Raw genomic sequence first — 13,757 nt, 5'->3', positions numbered from 1 at the left:
CTCCCGGGGGTATCTGTTATTCTGTATATAAACCCCACCCCGAACCCCTCGATTAGATTCCAGTCTGTAACTCCCTCCCCGGGGTATCTGTTATTCTGTATATAAACCCCACCCCGAACCCCTCGATTAGATTCCAGTCTGTAACTCCCTCCCCGGGGTATCTGTTATTCTGTATATAAACCCCACCCCGAACCCCTCGATTAGATTCCAGTGTGTAACTCCCTCCCCGGGGTATCTGTTATTCTGTATATAAACCCCACCCCGAACCCCTCGATTAGATTCCAGTCTGTAACTCCCTCCCCGGGGTATCTGTTATTCTGTATATAAACCCCACCCCGAACCCCTCGATTAGATTCCAGTCTGTAACTCCCTCCCGGGGGTATCTGTTATTCTGTATATAAACCCCACCCCGAACCCCTCGATTAGATTCCAGTCTGTAACTCCCTCCCCGGGGTATCTGTTATTCTGTATATAAACCCCACCCCGAACCCCTCGATTAGATTCCAGTGTGTAACTCCCTCCCCGGGGTATCTGTTATTCTGTATATAAACCACACCCTGAACCCCTCGATTAGATTCCAGTCTGTAACTCCCTCCCCGGGGTATCTGTTATTCTGTATATAAACCCCACCCCGAACCCCTCGATTAGATTCCAGTCTGTAACTCCCTCCCCGGGGTATCTGTTATTCTGTATATAAACCCCACCCCGAACCCCTCGATTAGATTCCAGTGTGTAACTCCCTCCCTGGGGTATCTGTTATTCTGTATATAAACCCCACCCCGAACCCCTCGATTAGATTCCAGTCTGTAACTCCCTCCCGGGGTATCTGTTATGCTGTGTATAAACCCCACCCCGAACCCCTCGATTAGATTCCAGTGTGTAACTCCCTCCCCGGGGTATCTGTTATTCTGTATATAAACCCCACCCCGAACCCCTCGATTAGATTCCAGTCTGTAACTCCCTCCCGGGGTATCTGTTATTCTGTATATAAACCCCACCCCGAACCCCTCGATTAGATTCCAGTCTGTAACTCCCTCCCCGGGGTATCTGTTATTCTGTATATAAACCCCACCCTTATCCCCTCGATTAGATTCCAGTCTGTAACTCCCTCCCCGGGGTATCTGTTATTCTGTATATAAGCCCCACCCCGAACCCCTCGATTAGATTCCAGTCTGTAACTCCCTCCCCGGGTATCTGTTATTCTGTATATAAACCCCACCCTTATCCCCTCGATTAGATTCCAGTCTGTAACTCCCTCCCCGGGATATCAGTTATTCTGTATATAAACCCCACCCCGAACCCCTCGATTAGATTCCAGTCTGTAACTCCCTCCCTGGGGTATCTGTTATTCTGTATATAAACCCCACCCCGAACCCCTCGATTAGATTCCAGTCTGTAACTCCCTCCCCCGGGGTATCTGTTATTCTGTATATAAACCCCACCCCGAACCCCTCGATTAGATTCCAGTCTGTAACTCCCTCCCCGGGGTATCTGTTATTCTGTATATAAACCCCACCCCGAACCCCTCGATTAGATTCCAGTCTGTAACTCCCTCCCGGGGGTATCTGTTATTCTGTATATAAACCCCACCCCGAACCCCTCGATTAGATTCCAGTCTGTAACTCCCTCCTGGGGTATCTGTTATTCTGTGTATAAACCCCACTCCGAACCCCTCGGTTCGATTCCAGTCTGTAACTCCCTCCCCGGGGTATCTGTTATTCTGTATATAAACCCCACCCCGAACCCCTCGATTAGATTCCAGTCTGTAACTCCCTCCCCGGGGTATCTGTTATTCTGTATATAAACCCCACCCCGAACCCCGCGGTTCGATTCCAGTCTGTAACTCCCTCCCCGGGGTATCTGTTATTCTGTATATAAACCCCACCCCGAACCCCTCGATTAGATTCCAGTCTGTAACTCCCTCCCCGGGGTATCTGTTATTCTGTATATAAACTCCACCCCGAACCCCTCGATTAGATTCCAGTGTGTAACTCCCTCCCCCGGGGTATCTGTTATTCTGTATATAAACCCCACCCCGAACCCCTCGATTAGATTCCAGTCTGTAACTCCCTCCCGGGGTATCTGTTATTCTGTATATAAACCCCACCCTGAACCCCTCGATTAGATTCCAGTCTGTAACTCCCTCCCTGGGGTATCTGTTATTCTGTATATAAACCCCACCCCGACCCCCCGATTAGATTCCAGTCTGTAACTCCCTCCCCGGGGTATCTGTTATTCTGTATATAAACCCCACCCCGAACCCCTCGATTAGATTCCCGTCTGTAACTCCCTCCCTGGGGTATCTGTTATTCTGTATATAAACCCCACCCCGAACCCCTCGATTAGATTCCAGTCTGTAACTCCCTCCCCGGGGTATCTGTTATTCTGTATATAAACCCCACCCCGAACCCCTCGGTTCGATTCCAGTCTGTAACTCCCTCCCCGGGGTATCTGTTATTCTGTATATAAACCCCACCCCGAACCCCTCGATTAGATTCCAGTCTGTAACTCCCTCCCCGGGGTATCTGTTATTCTGTGTATAAACCCCACCCCGAACCCCTCGATTAGATTCCAGTCTGTAACTCCCTCCCCGGGGTATCTGTTATTCTGTATATAAACCCCACCCCGAACCCCTCGATTAGATTCCAGTGTGTAACTCCCTCCCCGGGGTATCTGTTATTCTGTATATAAACCCCACCCCGAACCCCTCGATCAGATTCCAGTCTGTAACTCCCTCCCCGGGGTATCTGTTATTCTGTATATAAACCCCACCCCGAACCCCTCGATTAGATTCCAGTGTGTAACTCCCTCCCCGGGGTATTTGTTATTCTGTATATAAACCCCACCCCGAACCCCTCGATTAGATTCCAGTCTGTAACTCCCTCCCGGGGTATCTGTTATTCTGGATATAAACCCCACCCCGAACCCCTCGATTAGATTCCAGTCTGTAACTCCCTCCCGGGGTATCTGTTATTCTGTATATAAACCCCACCCTTATCCCCTCGATTAGATTCCAGTCTGTAACTCCCTCCCCGGGGTATCTGTTATTCTGTAATAAGCCCCACCCCGAACCCCTCGATTAGATTCCAGTCTGTAACTCCCTCCCCGGGTATCTGTTATTCTGTATATAAACCCCACCCTTATCCCCTCGATTAGATTCCAGTCTGTAACTCCCTCCCCGGGGTATCTCTTATTCTGTATATAAACCCCACCCCGAATCCCTCGATTAGATTCCAGTCTGTAACTCCCTCCCTGGGGTATCTGTTATTCTGTATATAAGCCCCACCCCGAACCCCTCGATTAGATTCCAGTCTGTAACTCCCTCCCCGGGGTATCTGTTATTCTGTATATAAACCCCACCCTTATCCCCTCGATTAGATTCCAGTCTGTAACTCCCTCCCCGGGGTATCTGTTATTCTGTAATAAGCCCCACCCCGAACCCCTCGATTAGATTCCAGTCTGTAACTCCCTCCCCGGGTATCTGTTATTCTGTATATAAACCCCACCCTTATCCCCTCGATTAGATTCCAGTCTGTAACTCCCTCCCCGGGGTATCTGTTATTCTGTATATAAACCCCACCCCGAACCCCTCGATTAGATTCCAGTCTGTAACTCCCTCCCTGGGGTATCTGTTATTCTGTATATAAACCCCACCCCGAACCCCTCGATTAGATTCCTGTCTGTAACTCCCTCCCCGTGGTATCTGTTATTCTGTATATAAACCCCACCCCGAACCCCTCGATTAGATTCCAGTCTGTAACTCCCTCCCCCGGGGTATCTGTTATTCTGTAATAAGCCCCACCCCGAACCCCTCGATTAGATTCCAGTCTGTAACTCCCTCCCCCGGGGTATCTGTTATTCTGTATATAAACCCCACCCCGAACCCCTCGATTAGATTCCAGTCTGTAACTCCCTCCCCGGGGTATCTGTTATTCTGTATATAAACCCCACCCTGAACCCCTCGATTAGATTCCAGTCTGTAACTCCCTCCCCGGGGTATCTGTTATTCTGTATATAAACCCCACCCCGAACCCCTCGATTAGATTCCAGTCTGTAACTCCCTCCCCGGGGTATCTGTTATTCTGTATATAAACCCCACCCCGAACCCCTCGATTAGATTCCAGTCTGTAACTCCCTCCCCGGGGTATCTGTTATTCTGTATATAAACCCCACCCCGAACCCCTCGATTAGATTCCAGTGTGTAACTCCCTCCCTGGGGTATCTGTTATTCTGTATATAAACCCCACCCCGAACCCCTCGATTAGATTCCAGTCTGTAACTCCCTCCCGGGGTATCTGTTATGCTGTATATAAACCCCACCCCGAACCCCTCGATTAGATTCCAGTGTGTAACTCCCTCCCCGGGGTATCTGTTATTCTGTATATAAACCCCACCCCGAACCCCTCGATTAGATTCCAGTCTGTAACTCCCTCCCGGGGTATCTGTTATTCTGTATATAAACCCCACCCCGAACCCCTCGATTAGATTCCGGTCTGTAACTCCCTCCCCGGGGTATCTGTTATTCTGTACATAAACCCCACCCTTATCCCCTCGATTAGATTCCAGTCTGTAACTCCCTCCCCGGGGTATCTGTTATTCTGTATATAAGCCCCACCCCGAACCCCTCGATTAGATTCCAGTCTGTAACTCCCTCCCCGGGTATCTGTTATTCTGTATATAAACCCCACGATTAGATTCCAGTCTGTAACTCCCTCCCTGGGGTATCTGTTATTCTGTATATAAACCCCACCCCGAACCCCTCGATTAGATTCCAGTCTGTAACTCCCTCCCCCGAGGTATCTGTTATTCTGTATATAAACCCCCCCGAACCCATCGATTAGATTCCAGTCTGTAACTCCCTCCCCGGGGTATCTGTTATTCTGTATATAAACCCCACCCCGAACCCCTCGATTAGATTCCAGTCTGTAACTCCCTCCCCGGGGTATGTGTTATTCTGTATATAAACCCCACTCCGAACCCCTCGGTTCGATTCCAGTCTGTAACACCCTCCCCGGGGTATCTGTTATTCTGTATAAAAACCCCACCCCGAACCCCTCGATTAGATTCCAGTCTGTAACTCCCTCCCGGGGTATCTGTTATTCTGTATATAAACCCCACCCCGAAACCCTCGATTAGATTCCAGTCTGTAACTCCCTCCCGGGGTATCTGTTATTCTGTATATAAACCCCACCCCGAACCCCTCGATTAGATTCCAGTCTGTAACTCCCTCCCGGGGTATCTGTTATTCTGTATATAAACCCCACCCTTATCCCCTCGATTAGATTCCAGTCTGTAACTCCCTCCCCGGGGTATCTGTTATTCTGTAATAAGCCCCACCCCGAACCCCTCGATTAGATTCCAGTCTGTAACTCCCTCCCCGGGTATCTGTTATTCTGTATATAAACCCCACCCTTATCCCCTCGATTAGATTCCAGTCTGTAACTCCCTCCCCGGGGTATCTGTTATTCTGTATATAAACCCCACCCTGAATCCCTCGATTAGATTCCAGTCTGTAACTCCCTCCCTGGGGTATCTGTTATTCTGTATATAAGCCCCACCCCGAACCCCTCGATTAGATTCCAGTCTGTAACTCCCTCCCCGGGGTATCTGTTATTCTGTATATAAACCCCACCCTGAACCCCTCGATTAGATTCCAGTCTGTAACTCCCTCCCTGGGGTATCTGTTATTCTGTATATAAACCCCACCCCGAACCCCTCGATTAGATTCCAGTCTGTAACTCCCTCCCCGTGGTATCTGTTATTCTGTATATAAACCCCACCCCGAACCCCTCGATTAGATTCCAGTGTGTAACTCCCTCCCCCGGGGTATCTGTTATTCTGTATATAAACCCCACCCTGAACCCCTCGATTAGATTCCAGTCTGTAACTCCCTCCCCGGGGTATCTGTTATTTTGTATATAAACCCCACCCCGAACTCCTCGATTAGATTCCAGTCTGTAACTCCCTCCCCGGGGTATGTGTTATTCTGTATATAAACCCCTCGATTAGATTCCCGTCTGTAACTCCCTCCCTGGGGTATCTGTTATTCTGTATATAAACCCCACCCGAACCCCTCGATTAGATTCCAGTCTGTAACTCCCTCCCCGGGGTATCTGTTATTCTGTATATAAACCCCACCCCGAACCCCTCGGTTCGATTCCAGTCTGTAACTCCCTCCCCGGGGTATCTGTTATTCTGTATATAAACCCCACCCCGAACCCCTCGATTAGATTCCAGTCTGTAACTCCCACCCCGGGGTATCTGTTATTCTGTGTATAAACCCCACCCCGAACCCCTCGATTAGATTCCAGTCTGTAACTCCCTCCCGGGGTATCTGTTATTCTGTATATAAACCCCACCCTGAACCCCTCGATTAGATTCCAGTCTGTAACTCCCTCCCCGGGGTATCTGTTATTTTGTATATAAACCCCACCCCGAACTCCTCGATTAGATTCCAGTCTGTAACTCCCTCCCAGGGTATCTGTTATTCTGTATATAAACCCCACCCCGAACCCCTCGATTAGATTCCCGTCTGTAACTCCCTCCCTGGGGTATCTGTTATTCTGTATATAAACCCCACCCGAACCCCTCGATTAGATTCCAGTCTGTAACTCCCTCCCCGGGGTATCTGTTATTCTGTATATAAACCCCACCCCGAACCCCTCGGTTCGATTCCAGTCTGTAACTCCCTCCCCGGGGTATCTGTTATTCTGTATATAAACCCCACCCCGAACCCCTCGATTAGATTCCAGTCTGTAACTCCCTCCCCGGGGTATCTGTTATTCTGTGTATAAACCCCACCCCGAACCCCTCGATTAGATTCCAGTCTGTAACTCCCTCCCCGGGGTATCTGTTATTCTGTATATAAACCCCACCCCGAACCCCTCGATTAGATTCCAGTGTGTAACTCCCTCCCCGGGGTATCTGTTATTCTGTATATAAACCCCACCCCGAACCCCTCGATTAGATTCCAGTCTGTAACTCCCTCCCGGGGTATCTGTTATGCTATATATAAACCCCACCCCGAACCCCTCGATTAGATTCCAGTGTGTAACTCCCTCCCCGGGGTATTTGTTATTCTGTATATAAACCCCACCCCGAACCCCTCGATTAGATTCCAGTCTGTAACTCCCTCCCGGGGTATCTGTTATTCTGGATATAAACCCCACCCCGAACCCCTCGATTAGATTCCAGTCTGTAACTCCCTCCCGGGGTATCTGTTATTCTGTATATAAACCCCACCCTTATCCCCTCGATTAGATTCCAGTCTGTAACTCCCTCCCCGGGGTATCTGTTATTCTGTAATAAGCCCCACCCCGAACCCCTCGATTAGATTCCAGTCTGTAACTCCCTCCCCGGGTATCTGTTATTCTGTATATAAACCCCACCCTTATCCCCTCGATTAGATTCCAGTCTGTAACTCCCTCCCCGGGGTATCTGTTATTCTGTATATAAACCCCACCCCGAATCCCTCGATTAGATTCCAGTCTGTAACTCCCTCCCTGGGGTATCTGTTATTCTGTATATAAGCCCCACCCCGAACCCCTCGATTAGATTCCAGTCTGTAACTCCCTCCCCGGGGTATCTGTTATTCTGTATATAAACCCCACCCTTATCCCCTCGATTAGATTCCAGTCTGTAACTCCCTCCCCGGGGTATCTGTTATTCTGTAATAAGCCCCACCCCGAACCCCTCGATTAGATTCCAGTCTGTAACTCCCTCCCCGGGTATCTGTTATTCTGTATATAAACCCCACCCTTATCCCCTCGATTAGATTCCAGTCTGTAACTCCCTCCCCGGGGTATCTGTTATTCTGTATATAAACCCCACCCCGAACCCCTCGATTAGATTCCAGTCTGTAACTCCCTCCCTGGGGTATCTGTTATTCTGTATATAAACCCCACCCCGAACCCCTCGATTAGATTCCTGTCTGTAACTCCCTCCCCGTGGTATCTGTTATTCTGTATATAAACCCCACCCCGAACCCCTCGATTAGATTCCAGTCTGTAACTCCCTCCCCCGGGGTATCTGTTATTCTGTAATAAGCCCCACCCCGAACCCCTCGATTAGATTCCAGTCTGTAACTCCCTCCCCCGGGGTATCTGTTATTCTGTATATAAACCCCACCCCGAACCCCTCGATTAGATTCCAGTCTGTAACTCCCTCCCCGGGGTATCTGTTATTCTGTATATAAACCCCACCCCGAACCCCTCGATTAGATTCCAGTCTGTAACTCCCTCCCCGGGGTATCTGTTATTCTGTATATAAACCCCACCCCGAACCCCTCGATTAGATTCCAGTGTGTAACTCCCTCCCTGGGGTATCTGTTATTCTGTATATAAACCCCACCCCGAACCCCTCGATTAGATTCCAGTCTGTAACTCCCTCCCGGGGTATCTGTTATGCTGTATATAAACCCCACCCCGAACCCCTCGATTAGATTCCAGTGTGTAACTCCCTCCCCGGGGTATCTGTTATTCTGTATATAAGCCCCACCCCGAACCCCTCGATTAGATTCCAGTCTGTAACTCCCTCCCGGGGTATCTGTTATTCTGTATATAAACCCCACCCCGAACCCCTCGATTAGATTCCGGTCTGTAACTCCCTCCCCGGGGTATCTGTTATTCTGTACATAAACCCCACCCTTATCCCCTCGATTAGATTCCAGTCTGTAACTCCCTCCCCGGGGTATCTGTTATTCTGTATATAAGCCCCACCCCGAACCCCTCGATTAGATTCCAGTCTGTAACTCCCTCCCCGGGTATCTGTTATTCTGTATATAAACCCCACGATTAGATTCCAGTCTGTAACTCCCTCCCTGGGGTATCTGTTATTCTGTATATAAACCCCACCCCGAACCCCTCGATTAGATTCCAGTCTGTAACTCCCTCCCCCGAGGTATCTGTTATTCTGTATATAAACCCCACCCCGAACCCCTCGATTAGATTCCAGTCTGTAACTCCCTCCCCGGGGTATCTGTTATTCTGTATATAAACCCCACCCCGAACCCCTCGATTAGATTCCAGTCTGTAACTCCCTCCCCGGGGTATCTGTTATTCTGTATATAAACCCCACCCCGAACCCATCGATTAGATTCCAGTCTGTAACTCCCTCCCCGGGGTATCTGTTATTCTGTATATAAACCCCACCCCGAACCCCTCGATTAGATTCCAGTCTGTAACTCCCTCCCCGGGGTATGTGTTATTCTGTATATAAACCCCACTCCGAACCCCTCGGTTCGATTCCAGTCTGTAACACCCTCCCCGGGGTATCTGTTATTCTGTATAAAAACCCCACCCCGAACCCCTCGATTAGATTCCAGTCTGTAACTCCCTCCCGGGGTATCTGTTATTCTGTATATAAACCCCACCCCGAAACCCTCGATTAGATTCCAGTCTGTAACTCCCTCCCGGGGTATCTGTTATTCTGTATATAAACCCCACCCCGAACCCCTCGATTAGATTCCAGTCTGTAACTCCCTCCCGGGGTATCTGTTATTCTGTATATAAACCCCACCCTTATCCCCTCGATTAGATTCCAGTCTGTAACTCCCTCCCCGGGGTATCTGTTATTCTGTAATAAGCCCCACCCCGAACCCCTCGATTAGATTCCAGTCTGTAACTCCCTCCCCGGGTATCTGTTATTCTGTATATAAACCCCACCCTTATCCCCTCGATTAGATTCCAGTCTGTAACTCCCTCCCCGGGGTATCTGTTATTCTGTATATAAACCCCACCCTGAATCCCTCGATTAGATTCCAGTCTGAAACTCCCTCCCTGGGGTATCTGTTATTCTGTATATAAGCCCGACCCCGAACCCCTCGATTAGATTCCAGTCTGTAACTCCCTCCCCGGGGTATCTGTTATTCTGTATATAAACCCCACCCTGAACCCCTCGATTAGATTCCAGTCTGTAACTCCCTCCCTGGGGTATCTGTTATTCTGTATATAAACCCCACCCCGAACCCCTCGATTAGATTCCAGTCTGTAACTCCCTCCCCGTGGTATCTGTTATTCTGTATATAAACCCCACCCCGAACCCCTCGATTAGATTCCAGTGTGTAACTCCCTCCCCCGGGGTATCTGTTATTCTGTATATAAACCCCACCCTGAACCCCTCGATTAGATTCCAGTCTGTAACTCCCTCCCCGGGGTATCTGTTATTTTGTATATAAACCCCACCCCGAACTCCTCGATTAGATTCCAGTCTGTAACTCCCTCCCCGGGGTATGTGTTATTCTGTATATAAACCCCTCGATTAGATTCCCGTCTGTAACTCCCTCCCTGGGGTATCTGTTATTCTGTATATAAACCCCACCCTGAACCCCTCGATTAGATTCCAGTCTGTAACTCCCTCCCCGGGGTATCTGTTATTTTGTATATAAACCCCACCCCGAACTCCTCGATTAGATTCCAGTCTGTAACTCCCTCCCAGGGTATCTGTTATTCTGTATATAAACCCCACCCCGAACCCCTCGATTAGATTCCCGTCTGTAACTCCCTCCCTGGGGTATCTGTTATTCTGTATATAAACCCCACCCGAACCCCTCGATTAGATTCCAGTCTGTAACTCCCTCCCCGGGGTATCTGTTATTCTGTATATAAACCCCACCCCGAACCCCTCGGTTCGATTCCAGTCTGTAACTCCCTCCCCGGGGTATCTGTTATTCTGTATATAAACCCCACCCCGAACCCCTCGATTAGATTCCAGTCTGTAACTCCCTCCCCGGGGTATCTGTTATTCTGTGTATAAACCCCACCCCGAACCCCTCGATTAAATTCCAGTCTGTAACTCCCTCCCCGGGGTATCTGTTATTCTGTATATAAACCCCACCCCGAACCCCTCGATTAGATTCCAGTGTGTAACTCCCTCCCCGGGGTATCTGTTATTCTGTATATAAACCCCACCCCGAACCCCTCGATTAGATTCCAGTCTGTAACTCCCTCCCGGGGTATCTGTTATGCTGTATATAAACCCCACCCCGAACCCCTCGATTAGATTCCAGTGTGTAACTCCCTCCCCGGGGTATCTGTTATTCTGTATATAAACCCCACCCCGAACCCCTCGATTAGATTCCAGTCTGTAACTCCCTCCCGGGGTATCTGTTATTCTGTATATAAACCCCACCCCGAACCCCTCGATTAGATTCCAGTCTGTAACTCCCTCCCGGGGTATCTGTTATTCTGTATATAAACCCCACCCTTATCCCCTCGATTAGATTCCAGTCTGTAACTCCCTCCCCGGGGTATCTGTTATTCTGTAATATGCCCCACCCCGAACCCCTCGATTAGATTCCAGTCTGTAACTCCCTCCCCGGGTATCTGTTATTCTGTATATAAACCCCACCCTTATCCCCTCGATTAGATTCCAGTCTGTAACTCCCTCCCCGGGGTATCTGTTATTCTGTATATAAACCCCACCCCGAATCCCTCGATTAGATTCCAGTCTGTAACTCCCTCCCTGGGGTATCTGTTATTCTGTATATAAGCCCCACCCCGAACCCCTCGATTAGATTCCAGTCTGTAACTCCCTCCCCGGGGTATCTGTTATTCTGGATATAAACCCCACCCTGAACCCCTCGATTAGATTCCAGTCTGTAACTCCCTCCCTGGGGTATCTGTTATTCTGTATATAAACCCCACCCCGAACCCTTCGATTAGATTCCAGTCTGTAACTCCCTCCCCGTGGTATCTGTTATTCTGTATATAAACCCCACCCCGAACCCTTCGATTAGATTCCAGTCTGTAACTCCCTCCCGGGGTATCTGTTATGCTGTATATAAACCCCACCCCGAACCCCTCGATTAGATTCCAGTGTGTAACTCCCTCCCCGGGGTATCTGTTATTCTGTATATAAACCCCACCCCGAACCCCTCGATTAGATTCCAGTCTGTAACTCCCTCCCCGGGGTATCTGTTATTCTGTAATAAGCCCCACCCCGAACCCCTCGATTAGATTCCAGTCTGTAACTCCCTCCCCGGGTATCTGTTATTCTGTATATAAACCCCACCCTTATCCCCTCGATTAGATTCCAGTCTGTAACTCCCTCCCCGGGGTATCTGTTATTCTGTATATAAACCCCACCCCGAATCCCTCGATTAGATTCCAGTCTGTAACTCCCTCCCTGGGGTATCTGTTATTCTGTATATAAGCCCCACCCCGAACCCCTCGATTAGATTCCAGTCTGTAACTCCCTCCCCGGGGTATCTGTTATTCTGTATATAAACCCCACCCTGAACCCCTCGATTAGATTCCAGTCTGTAACTCCCTCCCTGGGGTATCTGTTATTCTGTATATAAACCCCACCCCGAACCCCTCGATTAGATTCCAGTCTGTAACTCCCTCCCCGTGGTATCTGTTATTCTGTATATAAACCCCACCCCGAACCCCTCGATTAGATTCCAGTGTGTAACTCCCTCCCCCGGGGTATCTGTTATTCTGTATATAAACCCCACCCCGAACCCCTCGATTAGATTCCAGTCTGTAACTCCCTCCCGGGGTATCTGTTATTCTGTATATAAACCCCACCCCGACCCCCCGATTAGATTCCAGTCTGTAACTCCCTCCCCGGGGTATCTGTTATTCTGTATATAAACCCCACCCCGAACCCCTCGATTAGATTCCCGTCTGTAACTCCCTCCCTGGGGTATCTGTTATTCTGTATATAAACCCCACCCCGAACCCCTCGATTAGATTCCAGTCTGTAACTCCCTCCCCGGGGTATCTGTTATTCTGTATATAAACCCCACCCCGAACCCCTCGGTTCGATTCCAGTCTGTAACTCCCTCCCCGGGGTATCTGTTATTCTGTATATAAACCCCACCCCGAACCCCTCGATTAGATTCCAGTCTGTAACTCCCTCCCCGGGGTATCTGTTATTCTGTGTATAAACCCCACCCCGAACCCCTCGATTAGATTCCAGTCTGTAACTCCCTCCCCGGGGTATCTGTTATTCTGTATATAAACCCCACCCCGAACCCCTCGATTAGATTCCAGTGTGTAACTCCCTCCCCGGGGTATCTGTTATTCTGTATATAAACCCCACCCCGAACCCCTCGATTAGATTCCAGTCTGTAACTCCCTCCCGGGGTATCTGTTATTCTAGATATAAACCCCACCCCGAACCCCTCGATTAGATTCCAGTCTGTAACTCCCTCCCGGGGTATCTGTTATTCTGTATATAAACCCCACCCTTATCCCCTCGATTAGATTCCAGTCTGTAACTCCCTCCCCGGGGTATCTGTTATTCTGTAATAAGCCCCACCCCGAACCCCTCGATTAGATTCCAGTCTGTAACTCCCTCCCCGGGTATCTGTTATTCTGTATATAAACCCCACCCTTATCCCCTCGATTAGATTCCAGTCTGTAACTCCCTCCCCGGGGTATCTGTTATTCTGTATATAAACCCCACCCCGAATCCCTCGATTAGATTCCAGTCTGTAACTCCCTCCCTGGGGTATCTGTTATTCTGTATATAAGCCCCACCCCGAACCCCTCGATTAGATTCCAGTCTGTAACTCCCTCCCCGGGGTATCTGTTATTCTGTATATAAACCCCACCCTTATCCCCTCGATTAGATTCCAGTCTGTAACTCCCTCCCCGGGGTATCTGTTATTCTGTAATAAGCCCCACCCCGAACCCCTCGATTAGATTCCAGTCTGTAACTCCCTCCCCGGGTATCTGTTATTCTGTATATAAACCCCACCCTTATCCCCTCGATTAGATTCCAGTCTGTAACTCCCTCCCCGGGGTATCTGT

General features: G+C 49.5%; 1 protein-coding gene across 2 annotated transcripts in view; it reads left to right on the top strand.

Moving 5' to 3' along the window:
* Positions 1 to 13,757, top strand: part of LOC140460846 (uncharacterized) — a 62,693-nt gene that overhangs the window by 30,565 nt on the left and 18,371 nt on the right. The window lies entirely within an intron of this gene.

Source organism: Chiloscyllium punctatum, chromosome 36 (assembly GCF_047496795.1).
Source record: "Chiloscyllium punctatum isolate Juve2018m chromosome 36, sChiPun1.3, whole genome shotgun sequence".
Taxonomy (NCBI): domain Eukaryota; kingdom Metazoa; phylum Chordata; class Chondrichthyes; order Orectolobiformes; family Hemiscylliidae; genus Chiloscyllium; species Chiloscyllium punctatum.
Note: the sequence above shows the minus strand (reverse complement) of the source record. Positions and strands in the feature narration are given on the sequence as shown.